The sequence below is a fragment of the Miniopterus natalensis genome, chromosome 4 (genome assembly GCF_054644295.1).
Source record: "Miniopterus natalensis isolate mMinNat1 chromosome 4, mMinNat1.hap1, whole genome shotgun sequence".
Classification (NCBI taxonomy): Eukaryota; Metazoa; Chordata; class Mammalia; order Chiroptera; family Miniopteridae; genus Miniopterus; species Miniopterus natalensis.
The window spans coordinates 44,007,984-44,022,191 of record NC_142084.1 but is presented as its reverse complement, the minus strand read 5'-3'; positions in this window follow the sequence as shown (position 1 = coordinate 44,022,191).

The following is a 14,208-nucleotide window of genomic DNA, read 5'->3' as shown; positions in this document are numbered from 1 at the left end:
GTTTTGTTTGTTTTGGTGTATGACTTTCATAATAGGAATTTTTCTAAAATGTCTGGTAATACATGGCCATCTTTTCACATGTAATACAGGAATGCTCTGGCTGGGATGGGGCAAGACTTATGGACAGGTGGGTTTCCTTCACAATAGGGTGGTGTTATGGGCTGAATTGCGACCACCCAACTAAAAAAAAAGTAGAAGATTACTAATACTAGTGAGTTTCTTCTAATGTGATTGTTTCCTGAGTCAGTAGATTCATGCTTTTCATTAATTCAATAATATTTGCATTTCTTCCATTCTCTCTATTCTCTCTTTGTAAGACTCTATCACACCTTCTCACTTTGTCTTCCACTTTTCTTCACCCCTCCTTCATATCTTCCACTTTCTTGTATCTTTATGTTTGTTGCTCATAATTTTCCAAGGATTTTAGAGTATTTTGGCAATATTGATCAGAATGTCCAGTCTGCCATACTTCTGTAAAAGGTGGTCCTGAATCCCATGCATGTGCTTTCTATCTTGTAATGGTTCATTGATATTGCTGGTTACCTGTCATTAACATTTCTGGGGCTTTTTGCTTAAACATCTTTAAATTCATTTTCTGTCATTTTAGAGGGGTTCCAGGAGAAATTTGGGAAATACTTCTTTTTTCAATCTGAAATGTTCAAATGGAAGTTTGTTAGGATTCTTTTTTTTAGAATTTTGTAGCACTGCATTAGGAGGTCTAATGTCCCCAAGAAAGGAAACTCATGCAGACATCTACAGAAGGAGTCATTGAATATAGTTTTTGCTTAGGTGAAATTATTGGGACAAATCCCTAAGTGGCATTCCAAGTATTCTTCTTTGATATTCTCTATAGTGAACCATTCTGTGGAGAGAGGGATTCATTCCAAAACTTACCTAGATGGAAATCTTCACTTTGAAAATAAATGTTTTCATTTCATAACATAACTTTTAGAAAATATATATTAGTCATCTTGATTTAAGAACTAAACAACTTAAGCTGGCTTAGAGGTAAGGACAGACCAAAATATTCATACTAAACCCATTTTACTTCTTGTTCTTGAAGAGAGATTATGTTTTGAAATGGTCACTTATTAATTTGAGTGACTGGGAAATCTCCACCAGTGCATAATCACTGCTGGGTAACTGCTGGTTAAAGATGGAATTTATTGACTTCTTTGGACTGGATGCATTTTTGTAAGTCTAAATCCTGGGTGTGTGGCATATGAAAATATTTCACTGCAGGATATTTGTGTGGGCAGGTTTCATATCTAGACCCAAACCCTGAGTGGCACCTACACCCACTATTTCCTTTGTGAGCTAACAATCTGTCCACAGAGGCCAGGCTAGGTTATTCCTTTGCTCTGATCAGGTGGGGTCCTTCCTATCCAGGCCCTGCCCCCGCTTGGCCCTGCCTACCCATGAGCAGTGTGGCCCCTGGGGCGGGCTGCCTCTCAGCTCTGACAAGCAGTCATCTGTCTTAGAGCACAGGCTCTAATTACCCTTGCCATTAGCCTGCCCAGCAGGACTGCAGATGTTATTAATGGTCATGAAATTATCCAATGCCTTTCAAAACTCCAGAGCCAGTCAATGTTTGTCCCTGTGACCTCTCACAGCACTTCATTTCTTTTTTTCATTTTGCAGCTGTATTGAACCTTAACCTTGAGCACAAATACAAAATTCAGAGGAGGATGTCACTCCCCTCTATCTTCTGTTTTTCCCCTCATCAGCCCCCTCACCCCCTATTTATTTTGGGATAGAACTCAAAACTTCACCTCATTGCTGGACTGTTTATTTTCAGGGAACTCTTAATTATATGAATGTGCCACTCTTCCCTGCCCCTACCCATCTCATAGACCTTTTTTTTTTAATTAAAAATAATTTGTTTCTCCTTATTAGAAAATCAATATATTTTCATGGTTGGAAAAATTCAGATAAGCAGAAAGAAGAAGAAAAACCTATACTTTCACCTTCTAGAGATAAACACTTAAAATTTTATGGTATAGCTTTATAGACCTGTCTATATAGATAGAGAGATATGAGATGATACTATTATAATAATATTAATAATAACATTTTACTTCTTACTAGGCAACAGACTCTGTTTAGATTGTTTCTCTATGTATTCATTCATTGAATGATCTCAAGAATCCTATGAGGTAGGTTTAATTTCTATTTTCATTTTGCATATGAGGAAACTATGGCATGGAGAGGTTGAATATATTGCCTGAAGCCTCATAGCTATTTAAGTGGAAGAGGTGGGATTTGAACCCAAGCATTCTGGTTCTAGGCTCTGAATTCTTTTTTTCCCCTATTGCATTTCAGAGAGAGTGGAAGGCGGGGAGAGAGAGAGAGAGAAATATTGATGTGAGAGAGACACATCAATTGGTTGCCTCCCACACTCGCTCTGACCAGAGCCCGGCATCCAGTCTACAACTAAGGTTCATGCCCTTGGTCAGAATCGAACAAAGGGCCCTTCAGTCCTCAGGCCAACACTCTAACCACTGAGCAAACTGGCCAGGGCTAAGCTCTGAATTCTTAAATAATATGTTATACTATTACCTAACCAGCTTTTTAAATTTTAAAAACTCTCAGTATCTTTCCATGTTACTCTTAATCTGCCACATGACTTTAAATAATTATGAAGACTGAATTAAATTCCAAAGTACGCAATTTCCTTAACTATCTTTATTTTTTATTTTGATCAATAGCACGTGGATTATTTTTAAATGAGATAATTTCTTCAGGAGTATGACCTTAGGGAAAGCAAAAAATAAACTATATGAACAATGTTTAGTTTATTTCATGCTTGTAAATGACAGTTTAATGCACTCCTTGTTTCCATTATTTCTGAGAGATAATTGTCTACTTAAAAAATGATAATAATTATTGAATACTTTCTATGTGTTAGCCATACCCTATTGGTACTGTTTAAGTGCTGATATTTATTACCAAGTTATTCCAACTCAAAATGAGATTCTGGTGACTCAGAAGAGGTTGAAGGGACAAGATTCTTTTTGGAGGTCTCTTTCTGTTATATATTGCCTTTTTTTTCTGAGCTATTCCCAACAGAACACCAGCATTTTCTTTTCTTTCCCTCCCTTCCTTATGACTTTCCTTTCCCTCCCTCCCTCCCTCCCTCCCTCCCTCCCTCCCTCCCTCCCTCCCTCCCTCCCTCCCTCCCTCCCTCTCTCTCTCCCTTTTTTCTTTCCCTCCTTCTTTTCTGAGCCTGAATATTCTGTCCTTTCCTTCATCTGGAAATTCTTCAACTGTGAGTGTTCAAAAATGAATGTAGCTTCCATCTTATACCTTTCTGGTAGGACGTTTGGCATGCCATTCCGTCTTCTCCGAGTTCTAGACTGGGCCTATAGTTGGCCAGTAAATCCACTGTGGCAAGGTCTATTTAGAATTCTTAGGTGATTGCCAGCTGTTCTGTGTAAAATGCATTTGAATTGGCCTCCCGCTAATAGAATGGACTAAAAACTATCCAACTTTGTAATAGACCCATTCTTCCATGAGCGAGGACGCAGACCCAAGTTTCATACAAGTCACTGATTGACTAATATGTGGGCAGAGATCATGCTTGTTTATTCATTTTTCTACTCTGTGCAGTGATGCCTAGCACACAGGAGACATTGGATACCTATTTGTAAAGTTGACAAGAAAGTCTCAGGTGATCTGGCTTCTAGTTTTAGTTCTACTGCAGATTAGCTGTTGGAGTGGAGCAAATTACTAACCACTTGGCCCTTCATACATATTATCCTCTTATTAAACTTTGGAGAGCCAGTGAAATCATTCCTGAAGATTTTTAATTTCTACCGAAAAAATTGTTTTATAGGTTCTCAAGATAATAACTTTCAAGTTCAAGCGTAAAAAATATAGATTCTCTTTCTTAGTTTGAAAGACATGCAATTTTAATTCCAAAGAATTGTGGACAAACAGATGATCTCTTAGATGTTTTAGTCTTTATTTCCCCCATATACTACATACATGACAGGTGACATTTATTACACTACATACAGACAGATGATATTTACATGTAGGATACCCTCCAATGGGTGATCCAGTATGGGAATTATGGGTAAAGATAAGAGAGACTGTGGATTATGTTTAATTCCCAGTCTACCAACATAGTCTTACCCTTCTCTCCCACTTAAAAAACACACATATTGAGTAAGACATGTTTTAAAACTACTATAATAAAACTGTGAGTTGGGGTGGGGGGTCAGGACAGGCAAATTGACCAAAGAGATAGAACAGAGAGTGTAGTCACCAAACCATGTATCCATGGAGAAGTGCTATGTAGTAGAGCCTCTTCCCAAGCCAGTGGGAAGAAGATGGATCATTTAGTAGATGGTGCTGAGAAAAATGACTCATTGTGGGAAAGAAAAAAAGTTAGTTTTATCTTACAACACATACAAAAATAAGTTCCAAGTGGATTAAAGACCAAAGTATAAAGAGAAATTATATAAATCTTACAGAAGACTATATAGAAGAACATCTTTGTTGCTCTAGGGTTTGGAGTAAATTTTTTAGCCAAGACCCAAACAACAAAAACCGTAAGTGGAAAATTGATGGGTATGACTATGTCAAAAGTAAAGATTTCAGTTCAAAACAGTTAACCTGCCTGACAGATGGTACGGGGGAAAGAGGTTTGCAGTGTCCAAAATCAATAAGGAATTAATGCTTCAAGGGACTCCTGCAGTTTGGCCAGAAAAATGTAGGAACCCCACATAGGAAAAATATGGGCAAAGGATACAGGCAGTTCATAGGAGAAATCCAAATTGCTAATAAGCTTATGAAGGGGCACTTCACTAATAATCAGAGAAATTCAGATTTAAATTACAATGCAATCCACTTTAAAATCAGCAGATTGTCAAAAATGGAAAATCTGATTCATATCAAGTGCTGAAAGGGATGTGGGGAAGCGGGGCCCTCCAATACTGTTGGAAAGAGCACAGCAGCCTGCTCTTCAGCAACCCCACTCCCCGTGTAGCCGGAGACAGGCTCGAACAAATCCACGAGGGGACAGCTCTCTGCATGCTCCTTAAAGCACTGTTGCAGTAGCAAAGAACTGGAGTCAGCCAGGAGGTCATCACTAAGACAGTGGCGAGGCAACTGTGGTTATACGAAAAGCCATCAGCAGTAATAATATAATTTACATATAACAACAAGGATGGGTTACAGAAGCATAGAGCTGGGTGAAGAGAGTAGGAAAGAGAATGAGACTTATGGCATATCGTCTCTTATAAATTAAACATGTGCACACAAAGCAATGTTGTATGTTATTCAATGTCATATATTACTCAAGTATATACGTATATCTAAATGAAGATTAGAGTGGGGGACTGGAGGGGAGGGAAGGGAGATTGGAGTGAGAATCAGGAAATAGGAGAGAAACCACAGCGAAGTAAAGAGGGGTCTTTTATGGATTGATGAGTACACTGTGAACTAAAGAGTAGAACTATTTCAACTCTGGTCCAAAAGAAAAGAAACTAAAATCAAGTTAGAATCTGGGTGAGTGAGACATATCATTATGGTAATACTCTTGAAATATCCTGTTTATATGGTATATGATAAATCATTAATAAGCTCCAATTCTTCATTATTTGTAATAGATTACTTGCCACTCAATTCCTAGCTGTTAGGACCCCAAGGCTGAGAGTCACAGTGGGAGCTATTTGTATTCACAGTTCTTTGCTTAATACTACAGAGATGAACACAGCCATAAAAACCAGAGAGAGGCAACTGCAATATTTAAGACACAATTAGCAGAAAGGCTTAGGAAAGGTTTGCAACTGTTATTCCATAAAGACCAGATAGTCTGAATACCTCTTTATCCATATTTTATTTCCTCCATCTAATATTTAAAACCATCCCTATATTTGTGGAATGAATAGCAGAAACCTAAATAGCTCTAACATTATTTCCCTAATTCCCATAGCCTGCACTGCTCAGGTGTCAGTCTCGAAATTCCTAATACAAATGAACAGAAGACAAAAGCATTTTGTAGAATTCTGAAATGAAGGATTTCAGTGGAACAAGAGAAACAGTTAAATTTTGCAAAGCTGTGAAACTGGAGAGGAGGCTGTCCTCCGAATCTACCAACCAGAGACCTAGAAGGAATTGCTGGCTGGAGATCCATCTCTCTCTCTCTCTCTCTCTTTCTCTCTCTCTCTCTCTCTCTCCCTCCCCCCCCTCATTTCCTCCCTCCCTTTCTCCCTTCCTCCCCACCTATTTGCATGGTACTCACCTGTCAATTTCATCAGAGATACTTGAATGGATTTTCTAATCTGCTCCCAGATTGATCAGTTAATTAAACTGATCTCCATGAGCTTGCTAAAAAACCAGGTCTTTTCTTTTCATGTTATACAGTTCCCAGTGAACTCCCTTTCCTGTTGTGTGCTTATCAGAGGCACCCAGGAAGAGGAGCACTTCATACTAATATTTTATCCCGCACACCAATTGATTTTTTCCAATGTGAATTTGGATTTTATCTTTTTAGCACACTCACTGCAAATACATTGTGCAACCTCTTGAATCCAGGTCAGAATTGGGTGGGTTTCTGTTTCTTATTTATTTACTATTTGTCATTTTAAAATATAAAATTTTTGGTCTCATACAGAATTGTAATAGATTTAATGTATCCATTTGCTTTGAGGATCAGAATGAAACAGGTAGATAACATAGATGTTTCTTGTGATAATGGACTGTGAGGCGGCGTGTATGGCTTGTGGTTGCCGTGTGAGGTCACCCCTTGGATCTGAATGCATGAGCATTGTTGATAACCAGAATTGCTTTCGGAGGAAGTGAGGCCAGTGTCCTGGGTACTATCAAACTTCCTCAGAGGGGCTTCCAACCACTTGCAGGCCATTATCTCATCATTTCTCAAAATATCCCAGAGAGGAAGAAAGGAAGGAAGATGCTAATGGGGAAATGAAATGATATAAAGCACTTTGCTAATGAGTCACTTCCTTTTCCACTGCCCCCAATCCCTAAGCCCAGATGCAGAAACAGATGCAAAGGGAGCTGAAATTGCTGGCCCAAGATCTCTAGTGAGAGTCAGGAGCAAAAGTCAGACGGTGAGATGGAATGATGCCGCCCAACAAGCCGATGAACCTGTTTTTTTGTTTGTTTTGTTTTTTATTTAATATATCTTTATTGATTTCAGAGAGAGGAAAGGAGAGGGAGAGAGAGAAACAGAAACATCAATGATGAGAGTGTCATTGATCGGCTGCAGCCCACAACCCGGGCATGTGCCCTGACCAGGAATCAACCCTGATCGCCTGGATCCTAGGTTGACGCTTAACCGCTGAGCCACGCCCGGCTGGGCTGTTTGTTTGTTTTTTAAAGAAAGGCCTAAATAAGGGCTCAACCTCTCACTAAGGAAAACAGCAACCTTTTCTTTCTAAACCAGCACTGAGTGTGGGTAGCTGGGAAGTGAGAGATGTGCTGAGATGTGGGGCAGGCACTGGACCAAGATAAAGCCAGAACTGGGCTCTCAGAAGTGGGCGCTGTGGGGTGCAGCTGGCTTCTTCTGCCCACTCAGTACCTTGCTGATATGTACAATTCGATAGGTTCAATTCTTTATAGACACTCACAAGACATTTTAAGCTGACCTCATTTGGTCTAACTTCTTAGGTGTCTTTTAACCAAGGCCATTGAGACAATTTTCTTAAAGTGTTTTGATAAAACTTTCATTTTTAAGGAAGCTGATTTAAGTTTCTTCTCTGCTTTAAAATTATGACCCTACATTGTATTGAAAACTGTTTTGAGAGTCACCTAACAGGACACCTCTGGGTCCTTTCTTTTATTATTCAAGGACCTTCTGCTTGTAGAACTCATGGTCTCCATCGCCTGTGCATGAAACTGGCTCCGGGCCATTCCCCAAGGTCCCTGTGTTCCTCTGCTCAGTTTCCATGCCCTTTGTGCTCCCTCCTTTAGGCTCTGTGAAACCTTTCTTCTCTGTTGGAGGGGAGACTAAGGTGTAAACGGCTGTTAAGACATAGGTCAAAGGAATAAATCATTAATTGTGCAACTGCAGGCATGTGTGAGAATTTGTGAGGAGATGGGAGTTTTATGACATTTCACCAGGCAGTCCACTTGGAAAGGTCAACCCCACCAGGAAAAGATAGCACCATGCTTGAAAAAACACAGGTGCTATTGCTTCCCTGGTAGAGGCAACCTAGTCAATGTGTTTAAAGTTGTGAATGAATACATAGAATTCATTTGTTCATTCATTCATTCAATAGGCATAAAAAAGAATAAGTAATGCCCCTCATATCAGGGAGCTCACAGACATGGAAGCAAGTGTCTGCAGTGCAAGGAGGTAATAAGAAGCATAGTAGAGGTGGAGAGTGAAAGCATAAATTTCTGGCACAAAAGTAGGAGTGTTTGATGAATTTATAGATAATCAAAATTCAAGAAGACATTTCTATGCTGTAAATCTGGTGAAACTCACAGGAATAACATTTAATAGATATAAATGTATGGTCCGGAATATGTTTTTTAAAGACCAATGGGATTAAAAGATCAGGGAAATTGTGGACATTACATGGTAGACAAGAGTGCAGATGATGGAGTTGGGGGGGCCTGCATGCCTATCATGCCTCTGTCATTTACTTCTTCTGTGATCACAGATAGGCTCCTTCTCCTGTCTGTGCTTCAGTGTCCTCATCAAAGTGATGATAGGTCCCACCCAAAAGGACTGTTGGAAAGAGTAAATGAAATAATACATTTCAGGTGCTTAGAAAATTGCCTGACAAAAAAATCAGCACTCGGTAAAATTGAACAACTGTTATTATTACCACAAAGATTTCTCTTAGAAAAGCAAAAAGAAAGACCCCCAACTTTTATTTCACAGCTTGACCAGATGTAGTCAGCAGTTTTCTGAGAAGCTCAATGGTTTGCGTACTGGTCTTCCAAAGGGATGAGAAGCAACAGGGCAAATCGCTACTTTAGACCTGATATTCTGTCAAAAGAAGGTGGTGGTGTCAGCCTAGGGTCCTTCATAAACAAGAAGAGAAACATGGGTATGGCTGGACACAAACTGAAACTCTGGGAAAGATAAACATCAAGTGGACCAGAGAAAACAGGCCCACTGTGCACTTCTGTGACTTGTGACCATGCAAGGGAGGACTCCTCCTGGCAGTAAGACGCTCTCCAAAATGACCTCGATTTCTGCAACCGCAACAGGTTCCGAGGAGGTAGGAAAAAGGGCAATATTAAAAAAATCCAAGGTGGCTATGTTGAACTTAACAAGCTCAGGTTTGAAAAAGACTTTTACAGAAAACTGAGAGAAAGCACACAGCCAAGAGCGATTCCAAGAGGAGTGCTGGGAAGGTGAAAGTCTAAGATGCGCTGAGACATGCAAAAAACTTGTCAAGAACACCAGAAAGGCTTACAGATGCTCCAGGCAAGAAGGTCAGGGAAGGAGAAACAGGCCCAGAGCTTGGAGCTGATGGTGGAACTGTAGATGCCCAAGAGAAGGCAGAGTTCTGAGAGACTTGCGCTTGTCCATTTTCTCTGCCAAGGCAGAGCGGTAGAATGAGAAAGAAAGAGCATTGCTTAGTGACAGCGGAAGCCAAGGAGCTTTTAAGAAACATGTAGCTACTCTAAATGAATTCAGATCTCCAGAATCAATGAATTCTTTTGTAAGGTACTGAGGCAACTTCCAGGTGAGATTGTGTTGTCATTACTGGCTGCAATTAGAAGAATCTTTAAGAAAGGAAGGGCTGTTGGGGAAAAATGCTAGCAAACACATTTGTTTATTTTTAGAAATGGAGAGGAAGTTGATTTTACAGACTCTAGACAGGTAAGCGTGTTGTTCATCTTGGACAAGAATTGGTCATGGAAGTGTTCATGTGTAAGCCCCTTGAAGAGAATGTGCTCATCACCAGAACCAGCACAGGGCGACAAGGATCTAGCCACATTTCCTTCCTTCTCCCCACTTCCCCTCCTCCCCCTCCCTTTTCCCCTCCTCCCTCTCCTTTATCCTTTGGTATTCTTGGGCCAAAAGATCCGAGAAGTCTCCTGAACTGTGTGTTTGGATTCCAGCAAAGCATTTGATAAGTCTCTCCTGATGCTGATGAGGATAAGAAAAGGAAAAGTGGGCTGATTCACAAATAGTTAAGAATCTTGGAAACAGTACTTAAAAGGGCAGTGATAATGGGAAATCTCAGCCTGCAGTTTCCAGTCATGCAGGATAAAGCTCTGTCTCTCCCTTGTCCTGTTCAAACATTATTTTTGTTCATGACTACCATTCATTACATGCCCACTATGTGTTATGGAATATATTATATATATATTATACTATTTAATTTTTATAAAACTCTGTAGATACTATTTTACAGAGACATTAAATAACTTCCCCAAGGGCACACTGAGATTGACCTGGAGACTGGGGATTTGAACTGTAGACTAGCCAGTTTCAAAGCCACTGCTCTATCAATGATAACAAAAGCTGAAGTGGGAGAGAGGGATGGTGGACACATGGGATGAAGTCATCAGGATCCAAAATGGTTCTGTCAGGGGTATAGCCTTAAGATTGGAGTAGAGTCACCCCCCCAAAAAAAAACCCCTATATAAGTACAGGATGCAGCAGACATGTTTCGAGAAGTCTGTGTGATCCCAGACAATAGTGCAATGTGGCAGCTCGAAAAGCAAAACAACCCCACTAATTAGGTTTTAGTCCATCTTGAGAGAATATCATAGCTAAAATGAGATTAGGAACAAGAAAAACAAAAGAGGGCTCTGTCTGCTGTCTGGAGCCATTAGTGTCACGCTGATGGATTAGAGAGAGAAGGCAGATTTCCTCGCCGCTATTTGTTGTCTGTCTGCACCATTGGGAAAACACCAGGACTACCGCGCTCCAGCTGCTTGCGAGAGAGAAATGTCGCAGCGGAGTAGGTTGCTGTCATCTTTTGGAGTCACTCTTTAATTGGGACGCAAAGTTCCAAGGGAAAGGAACAAGGGCAAGAGATCATACAGGGAACAAGAGAAGAAAGAAGGCGGGATGTTCATCTGGGAAGACACAACCTTAGAGGTCGTATGGACTGGTCTTCGCACACCGAGAGGGCCGTCATGTGAGAAGAGCACATGTCCCCTAATCATCTGGGGCAGTGGCTTCACACTTGCTTGGTTAATTACCTATAGTGAGAATTATATATTACATCCCAACCGAGAATATACTTAACTACACATATAACTGAAACAAGCCTCCAGAAAACATTATCCTCATCACGTTCAACTCACTTTCATTACTGTATTCTATTCTATTTCACTACTGTATTCTATTCTATTTTATTCTATTCTTTTATTTTTCATTAAAATGCTCGTTGAGCCCATTGAATTGGTTTCCTGGCTTATTAATGGGTTGAAATACATAGTTTGAAAGTCCCTGTCTTAGAGACCAGATCTGTGACCCACAGATGGAAGCTATGAGGTGCTAACTATTTCTTCAGGGCCATGAAGAACTTCTATCAGGAGGAGGTGACAAAGCATGGGGTCGGTTTCCTCAGGAAGCAGTGAGATACTGCTTCTTGCAGCACTGAAGCCTAAGCTGAATGAAGGCTGAACTCAGACACCAAATGGGGACTGAATTAAATCACCCACCAGGTCCGTTCTGTTTCTGAGATGTCGTGGTTGGATGAATGGGATTGGCTGGCTAAAGAGTTCCTGTCCTTCTAGGTCACGTTAGCAGAAGCATGGAGTACATTGCTCAGGAGATGAAGGAGGCCTTGCTTTCTGCTGTTCAGAACCAGTCTGGGAACACATTTGGAAATATATTTTTGAAGTTATTCACTCATTTGTTCATTTGTCCAACAAATATTAATGGTGTGTTTAGTACAAGCCAAGCACTGAGATAGGCTCTGGGGATATTGACCAGCACAGATCTAATGGAGCTCACTGTCTAGTGAGGAAAAAATTATTATCCATTACATATTTTTTGAGTGCCTATCTGTCAGTCACTGCTTCAAGTGCTGGGGTGGATTGGTGCATCAATGCAAAAGACAGGTTTTTAAAAATCCCTGCCCTAAAATCCTGTGGAGTTTACAGATTATACCCAACAAACATACACATATAACTGATTAATTCTGATTATGGAAAGTACTGAGAACCCAGATAAGTTAACAGTCCAGTGCAAGAATCAGGGATATGTTCCTGAGGAGGTGGCACCAAAAAAGAATATTGCTCGTTGCAGGGAGAGTGGAAAAGGAGAGTGGGAAGTATCATTGCAGACAGAGGGAAGAGCAAGCATCTGAGGGTATGAAAGAAAGCTAGGCTGCTGAGATGCAGATGGAGAGGGAGGGTCAGGAAGTTGCTCTGGATCCTAGGAGCCAGGACAAACTATTAGAGGGATATAAAGATATAGAAGGACACAGAGATCTAGAGAGATGGAGGAAAATGGAGAGAGAGAGAAGATGATTTGAGAGATGTGTGGGATGTAGAGTCAGCATGAGTCAGTGGGGGGTGAGCTGGAGGGAGGAGACAAGGAAGACTCCTGTGTTGCTGGCGCAGCTCGTGGGGATGGTGGTGTGGAGGAGGAGTCCTATTCACGGAGACGGGGAGCAGAGGAGGAGGAGCTGTGGGTGGGGGAGAGGAGGAAGGAAGTTTGGGACATCTTTGCTCATGCAGCTTTGTCTCCTTTAAATACCACCATCCCACGTGTCTTGCTGGGAAAACACCTGCTTGTCCTCCAACACCACGAAGCCTTCCATAAGCCTCCTCCTTGCAGATGGCAGTGCTCCCCACATTGTCTTTCAACTCTTCCCTTACAAACTTCAATCACTGCCCCAGCCACACTTTATCACACTTATTTGTTCACCCATCATCATCATAATGCCCATCAGGGTTTACTGCCAACCAGGCACTGTCCTGGGCTCCTTACACGTATTGTCTCATTTGATCCTCATGACAGCCCTTTCCAGTCAACACTGTTACTCTCTCCATTTCACTAGGAAACTGAGGCACAGGTGGATCAAAGAATTCTTCAGCAAATGTCACACACTGCTGATAAGGGCAGAGCTGGGACCCAAGCCCAGGCAATCTGGTTGTGGGGTCCATGCTTGTACCACTATCACCCTCTCTGTCTTCCACTGGACTGTATGTAGATCTTTGAAGTAAGGAAACGTAGTATTACTCTTTTTTTTTTTTTTTAAAGTAACATACTCAGAGCTTTAATTACCAAAATAAGAAAAACAAACACATTACAACTTATAAATGAAACCAAAATGAGTAGCTATTTAGATTTTTTCTCTACTAATCCCAGAAATTTTGTGATTTGAGAACCTTACACGATGTAACCACCTTTCATGTAACTTGTGAATTAGACCTGGTCTTACCCACTAGTTGTAATGATGACAAGACTGAGGCACTGAACGCAGAGATGCCCACTGCCAGCGTTTGTGGCAGTGCTGAGGGGCAGGGCCACGTCCCACAGTGAATCCGGTGGTCTCGAGAGAGCAGAGGTGGGGCTTCTTCGCATGGGTGTTCCTCTCTGCCCGTCTCCTACTCTCAACCACGGGTCCTTCTCCTCCCCAAACCATTTACTCCAGGCACATGAATGTAATCTACCCCAGGGTGGGGATCCTTGTTTGTCTAGTGATGTATCTCAGGCCTCAAGTCGTGCCTGCCACGTCTCCAACACTCAGAGTGGTGTTGGGTGGACGATGGTTCTCTGATCATATCCCAAGCTTTCCTGACTCCACCGCTTTAAATGGGATGTTTTCTTGCCAACAAAAACTCTTAATTCTCTCCAGCTCTTCAAAACCTATCTCATTCTTGAAGTTCAAGCTCAAATTTCCTTTAGTGAAATCTTCCTGAAATGCTCCTGTCCCCTCCTCTGAATCTTATGCTCGCTCTGTGTTAGTTGCTTTTCTGTTGTTTATTTATTTTTTGTTTTGTTTTGTGCCTTTCTGAAAACATGCCCAGTGCCTCACCATAGCACCTGGGCCATAATGAGCCCTTAAAAAGGTTTTTTAGGGGGGGTCAGAGACATGAAAACATTGTCCACACTTTTAAAGGGGGGTCAGGATTGTCAACGTAACTCTAAAGTAGGGGTTGAGGAAATTTCTCTGTAAATATCTTGGCCTTTGCAGGCTGTGAGGTCTTTGTCTCAACTACTCAGCTCTGCCTTTGTGGTGGGAAAGCAGCCACAGACAACATAAAAATAGATGGGTGTGGCTGTTTCAATAAAACTTTATGGATTTT